The sequence below is a fragment of the Belonocnema kinseyi genome, chromosome 1 (assembly GCF_010883055.1).
Source record: "Belonocnema kinseyi isolate 2016_QV_RU_SX_M_011 chromosome 1, B_treatae_v1, whole genome shotgun sequence".
Lineage (NCBI taxonomy): Eukaryota > Metazoa > Arthropoda > Insecta > Hymenoptera > Cynipidae > Belonocnema > Belonocnema kinseyi.
The window spans coordinates 173,227,640-173,234,233 of record NC_046657.1 but is presented as its reverse complement, the minus strand read 5'-3'; the positions used below and the strand labels follow the sequence as shown (position 1 = coordinate 173,234,233).

The 6,594-nt window shown below is 32.9% G+C and overlaps 1 long non-coding RNA gene across 2 annotated transcripts in view; it reads left to right on the top strand.

Annotated features, from left to right (window-relative positions):
- The first annotated feature begins 2,575 nt into the window (after positions 1-2,575).
- LOC117175419 overlaps positions 2,576-6,594 on the top strand; it is a 9,355-nt gene continuing 5,336 nt past the window's right edge. The window contains exons 1-6 of one of the 2 annotated variants that reach the window (XR_004467463.1): positions 2,576-2,798; positions 3,419-3,748; positions 3,825-3,894; positions 3,979-4,290; positions 4,937-5,048; positions 5,745-5,994. This is a non-coding gene — a long non-coding RNA (uncharacterized LOC117175419). Of the gene's footprint in view, positions 2,799-3,418; positions 3,895-3,978; positions 4,291-4,936; positions 5,049-5,744; positions 5,995-6,594 lie in introns of both variants that reach the window. The other variant, XR_004467462.1, reaches the window with a different exon arrangement.

The following is a 6,594-nucleotide window of genomic DNA, read 5'->3' as shown; positions in this document are numbered from 1 at the left end:
TATTACCGGTAACGTAAGTCCCTATTTGACTTGAGCATGTATGCTTAAAGCCGTTAGATGGCGTATGCATTTACTAAGTAGGCTTTAGCCCTACGTCACAGTGTCATAACGAGTCGACGATATAACTAACCTGATGTGCCGTACAATGAATTCGATTGAAAAAGAATTCTTATTCATTCCTAATTTTGAAACAAATCATTAATGTAAATAAAATTATTCCTTTTTCAGAAATCATAAATGGGGCAGAATGTCAAATGTTCTCACATAAAATTATTGGGTTTTTTTTATTGGGTTCAAACTTGACTAAATTATAATCTCAGTGAAACTATCTCACATGGAAGATAGATATAAGGAGACCAATCTGTAATGCATGGACTTCACCAAAAACGGTCACTTTTCTGTTGTCAGAAGTACGCACACCCCATGTGTAAAATCACACTTACGTATAGTTCAGAACTTTCCGAGCGTGGCGTGCCAACCGCACTTTTAAAAAAATATGGCCGCCTCTATTGTTTTGTTTGACAGGTCGCACGAACAAATAAAGAATTAATAATCAGACAAGGTTTTGTAAAATGTTTGTGGAATAAAAAATTATTCGTCATGGAAGAGGTAGGTAGTATGTTTCTGAAAATATCAAATTACTTTTACAAACACTATGCGTGCGACAGGTAGTCGACGCGTTTGTAAAAAAACAATAAACATACAACTTACACCATTGTGAAAGTCTTGTACACAATACACTTGAAACCACACTTATTGGAAACTTTCGCTTTTATACAGTGATTTTTAATTGTAACATCCTTGCCTTTATTCACAAACTATTAATTGTTCAATTAATATTTATTTACACGTGACTCGTGTTCACATCGGCGGCCATATTTTTTTAAAGTGCGGTTGGCACGCCACGCTCGGGAAGTTTTGAACTGTACCTAAGTGTGATTTTGCACATGTGTGTGTGCGGACTTCTAGCAACAGAAAAGTGTTCATTTTCAGTTCCACTAGTTTTGTATCCTTATGTCTATTCTCCATGTATAGTTCAAAAGTTCCGAGCGTGGCATGCAACCCGCACTTAAAAAAAAGTATGGCCGCCTCCACTGTTTTGTTTTGACTGGTCGCTTGAACAAATAAATATTTAATAATCAGATAAGATTTTGTGGAATAGAAAATTATTCGCTATGGAAGAGGTAGATAGTATGTTTATGAAAATATCAAATTACTTTTACCAACACTATGCGTGCGACAGGCATTTGACGCGTTCGTAACAAAAACAATAAACATACAACTAACACCATTGTAAAAGTCTTGTACACTATACACTTGACACCAGACTTATTGGAAACTTTTGCTTTTATACAGCGATTTTTAATTTCAACATCCTTGCCTCTATTCACAAACTATTAATTGTTCAATCATTACTTATTTGCATTTGACTCGCGTTCACATCGGTGGCCATACTCTTCTAAAGTGCGGTTGGCACGCCATGGTCGGGAAGTTTTGAACTATAGGTCAGTGTGATTTTGCACATATGTGGGTGCGTACTTCTAGCAACAGAAAAGTGTTCACTTTCTGTTCCAGTAGCTTGGTCTCCTTATGCGTATTCTCCATGCTATATCAATGCACCAAACCAGGAGGTACGTGTAATGCCCAAATTTACCTAGATTTTCTATCGACAATTCACTGCTCTCTGATTGGACATCTGAACGGGATCGTTGTTGCCGTTGATTCGTTGAAACGAAAACCATTAAAGGAACTTATTTGAAATAAAAACACTTAATGTAACAGTTGATGATTCACAATTTATTAAATATGCATTTTCACCATAATATCTCAGAAGTCACAAACCACAATTGTTTATAATTGTTTATATCGCGGCGTCCCGTTTTGCGTTTAACAATTGATCTTATTTATAATAGTTTATTTTTTAACATTATTTAACTCTGTTTTGGGCGGAGAAATCTCCCACTTACCCTTTTCAGCCAATAAAATAGCTGACGTCATTGAATTTAGCAGTCAGTTTACAAATAAAAAATTAGGTTACATGGCTCCGCCTATTAGATTTACAACGCAATATGACCAATTCGTTGATTGACATATCCAAACAATTTCGGTACAAAGTTCAAACTGTGACCGGATGTTTATAATACGATTTCCTGTCAAAATTCGTTCTAAGGCACGTTTTGATACTAAAAATAGCTCTGTGACTCATCTTTAGGAATGCTAAGAATCTAACCTATTCTTATTGCGTCGTAATCTATAAGTATTACCCTGTTATCGAATTAATCTGTAATTCTTATTCTTTCTATTATTTCAGGAGAGAGAGAGAGAGTATTCAAATAATAAATTTTTCTTCTAAATTGTTCTTATTCTATAATTTCTAAGTTATGGTTATTAGTTAAACTTCAAATTTTAATTTTAATTTGAACACACATCGATCAATCGATATATCGAATCGATATCTAGCTAGTCGATACTAGCTTTCGAGGTACACCTTGTGTGACTAAAGTTATATGTTTTGAGGGCTCTAGCAACCGAAAATCTATATCGTTACACCTCCCCGCTTAATTAAAAGGCTGATACAGGGTGAAGACAGCCTTTTTCTCAAACGTCATTCGCGTTCTTGAATGTGTGTTTACGCTTTCTCAGTTTTCTAAGTGTCAAATTTCAAGAGTTAATTTACGAGTTTTGAAGTGCTTAGGGTTCAACGTGAGTAATTCAAAAGGACCATTCATGCTCTAATTTCCAAAAAATCATTTGGGATGTTTACTTAACTCCAATTTTATGACTTTTTGACCCAAAAGGTATGTGACTTAACTTTACTTATGGATATATGGTTCTAAGCTTTTTCTGAATGCATTTTTTATTTTCATAAACCAATTATAAGAAGAAAATGAGGAAATCATTTTTCAAATATTCAATTAAGACAAATAAAATGCGGCAACCTAAAATTAAGAGAAAAGAAAATGATAAATCTTAAACTAACTCGAAATTTAAAATAAGGTTAAAGAAATAAAATTTTAATGTAGTTTCATACATATATTTTTTATACTATCCCTTTCTCAACATTACAAAAATGAAAGCGAATCTAGAATGTAGATTATTTATCAATTAATAAAATTTATAGAAAATTAACATAAATTTTTGTTTACTAAATATATTTATATATAAAAAAAGGAATGCGTGACACTTAAAGTCTAAGATACATATTTTTTGAATTTTGAAATAAGTTTCATTGAATTTAACAAACTGCTTTTTTTTTAATTTATCCTCATGTGTTTCTATAAAAATGGTGCCTAAGAAAGAAACCTCTTTTTTAATAAAATAATACTTTGTATATAAATCAATAATTATGATTTCTTATTCACTATTGTATTTTTTCCTATCTTAATAGCCACTTTTTAATCTTAAAATCTTTTCACAGTAACACTACACAGCCAGGAAAACCATTTCAAACACCCGGACGTTCCAAGGGCAAAAGGGGAATGACGTCTCGAACGCCGTCCATCTGGTTCACCTCGACCCAAAAGAAGATTCCAAAGGATGGTTCCGTTTGATAATTTACGCCTTGGAACCTGACAGGTGACTCTAAGTCCATGGGGTTGACAACGATCTCGAGCACCCTGTAGGCATGGCAGCCCACATGATGCAACCCTGACTCCTGGATAACCTGAAGGCAAATCCAGCATCTTTCGGCAGGAAAATTAAAAAACGGCTCAGACCCACACCCTACACAAAGACGAGGAGCAAAAAGGTTTGTTATTCCGACGAAATAGAGAGTCCTCATTTCCCATTGATGACGAATTGGCAGTAATCCTTGTTGGGCACAGTTAACAGACCTCCAAATCCAACCCTCAGGACCTTGGGCTACCGAAATCTGACCATATACATGCCGGATTAGTGAGTTTTCAGCTGACAGGAAATTAATCACTTCCTCAGAGAGATCGTTATTTCCTTGAATATAAAATATTCTCTAATTTTCAGGAACGTTAACTTCAGGAATGATGTCTGGGAGACACAAGCAGTTCCAGTGCTGGTCTTAAATCCCGGATATTTTGAAATTTCTCTGATAAATAATTCAGAGCACAATACACCAACAGGGAGATGAGAATCATTTCAATCATTTTGACAAGTCACAACATCAGCTCACTTTTATGCAAGGAAAATAAAAGAAAACGAAAAGAATTTTCGAGATCCAGAATCAATGTAAGATTCGATAGGAATGAAGATTTGAACGAGCTTCACCGGTTCTGTAGTGGGGGAAAAGAACCCAACTTTTCGGAATATCAGTTGCAGGTAAAAATTTAAATTACCAACTCTCAATATTATTAATATTTAAAAAAAATTCAAACAGTTTCCTTCTCAATTTTAATATCGTTTTTAGTTTCTCTTTTTTTAAAAATTGTTTTGACTTGCATAACCTCAATCCGAGACTGACATGCGCAAGCCCTCACTCTCCACATTTAAAAAAAATTCTTTGTATTAATAAAAGAATTTTCACTACTGATTGGTAAAATAATATTTAAAAAATACAAAAAAAATAACAATGTTATTCTCACCAATTTACTTTTTCAAAATGAAAATTATTATCTTTGGTGTAAAAGAAATCCTTAATTTGAAGGTTAAATTACCCGCGAAACCTTTTTGAATTCAAATTTAACGATTTAATTTAAATGATCATATTTATCACGATTGAACCTAGTAAAAATAGCAAATGAAATCATTTTAATATTAAATTGAATTTTGTTCATTATATATTTAATTAATAAAAGAAATACTTTCAGAATCACCAGGACCAGGGATACTTGGCAGTATTTAAAATTTATTTTGCAATTTCGTGATCAGATAAATATTCAATAATGCATATATTATATTCTATAAAAATGATTAATTTATAATTACTTTTCTTTGTTTTTAAATTGTTTCTAAAATGTTTGTTTAGGTTAATTAGGTCTGAAGATAGTGGCAAGCGGATAAATTAAGCTATAGCACTCATAGCTTTTTATTACCAATTCTAGGAGTGTACTGATTTTATTATTTTTGCATTCAAAATGGTAAGCAACTAATTATATGTATAATAACTAATTATAAATATAACCCTTTATATATACAATTCACATTTCACTTTTTAGATTCTATATTCACCCTCTTGTTTTTCTTTTTTTTGTTACGAAGGTGAAGAGTTTTCATTTCGTATTGACGCTTAATAGATTTTAAATTTCTCACCTCCTTTTAAAGTTTTCATGAAAAATGTGATTTATATGTATATATACTCGAGAAGAAAAGAAGTAAGATTTTTAAAGCCGACGTTTCGACGAATGTTACTATTCACCTAAGTTATATATTTAAAATTTGATTACAATTATTATGTACATAATATTTTTGTATTCAAATTTAATTTTAAATTATAAACTACTTTTATCGTTTACAGTTTTCAAAATTGCCTTAATTCCAAAATGACAAAAAAACTTGAAATCCATTTTGTCATTTTAATCTTAATCTTCCATGCATGGATATGAATTGAGTCTCAACTTATCCAAATGGACAATTTTAGATTTTTTAGGGCTAATCCTTATAAGAGCGTTACGCTCACCTATTAATTCTTTTAAAACATATGGTCCACCATGATACGGTGAAAACTTTTTGTTTTCCCTTTCATTAATTTCCGAATATAACTGGCTCCCAACCTTGAAGTGCTTAGGATTAGCTTTCCTATCATAATATTTCTTATATTTTTCTTTTGCTTTTAGGCGTCTCTCGCGAGCCAGCGAGTGCACATTGTCAAGCCTCAGAAAGAGCTCCTGCAAATGCATCGTATACGTCTTATTAGGCTGATTGGGAGAGAAGCTTGTTGGAAAATTAGCATCTCTACCATAAACTAAAGTGAAGGGAGCAAAGCCTGTTTCCTTGTGAACATTCACATTATAAGAGAAAACTGCAAATCGAATCCAATCATCCCAGTCAAATTTTCCTTCGAAACTTCTGAGATATTCAATCAAGGTATGATGACTTCTTTCTAAAGATCCCAGACTCTGCGGATGATAAGCAGACGATTGGATCTTTTTAATTCTAAATATTTTGCAAAAAACCTTGATTACTTTACTAACCAAATTAGCACCCTGATCAGATTGTATTACCCGCGGGCAACCACACCGCGTAACAAATTCTTCGGCTAAAGCTCTGACTATAGTGACTGAATCAGTATCCTCCAAAGGTATTGCATCACAATATTTTGAAAATACACATTATATCATAAGGATATGTGTATTGCCCCTAGAAGTAACTGGAAGAGGTCCTACAAGGACAATTTGAATCTTTTCAAATGGTTCTTTGGGAGTGTCAGTTATCAACATTGGTTGACGATTTTTCCTTCTAAACAATTTATTTCTCAAACAATTTTTACATGAACCAATGATTCTTCTAACATCTTCCTTCATATTATCCCAATAATATTGAGATCTAAGCGTCCAATAACATTTTGAGGAACCTTTATGTCCACCTACAGTCTGTCAAGTTAAAGCGTGGGTGGCTTTACTCGCAGTCGGTAAGGTGTATCGACATAATTTTGGTGTCAAAATATTAAGAAGAGCTCCCTCTTTC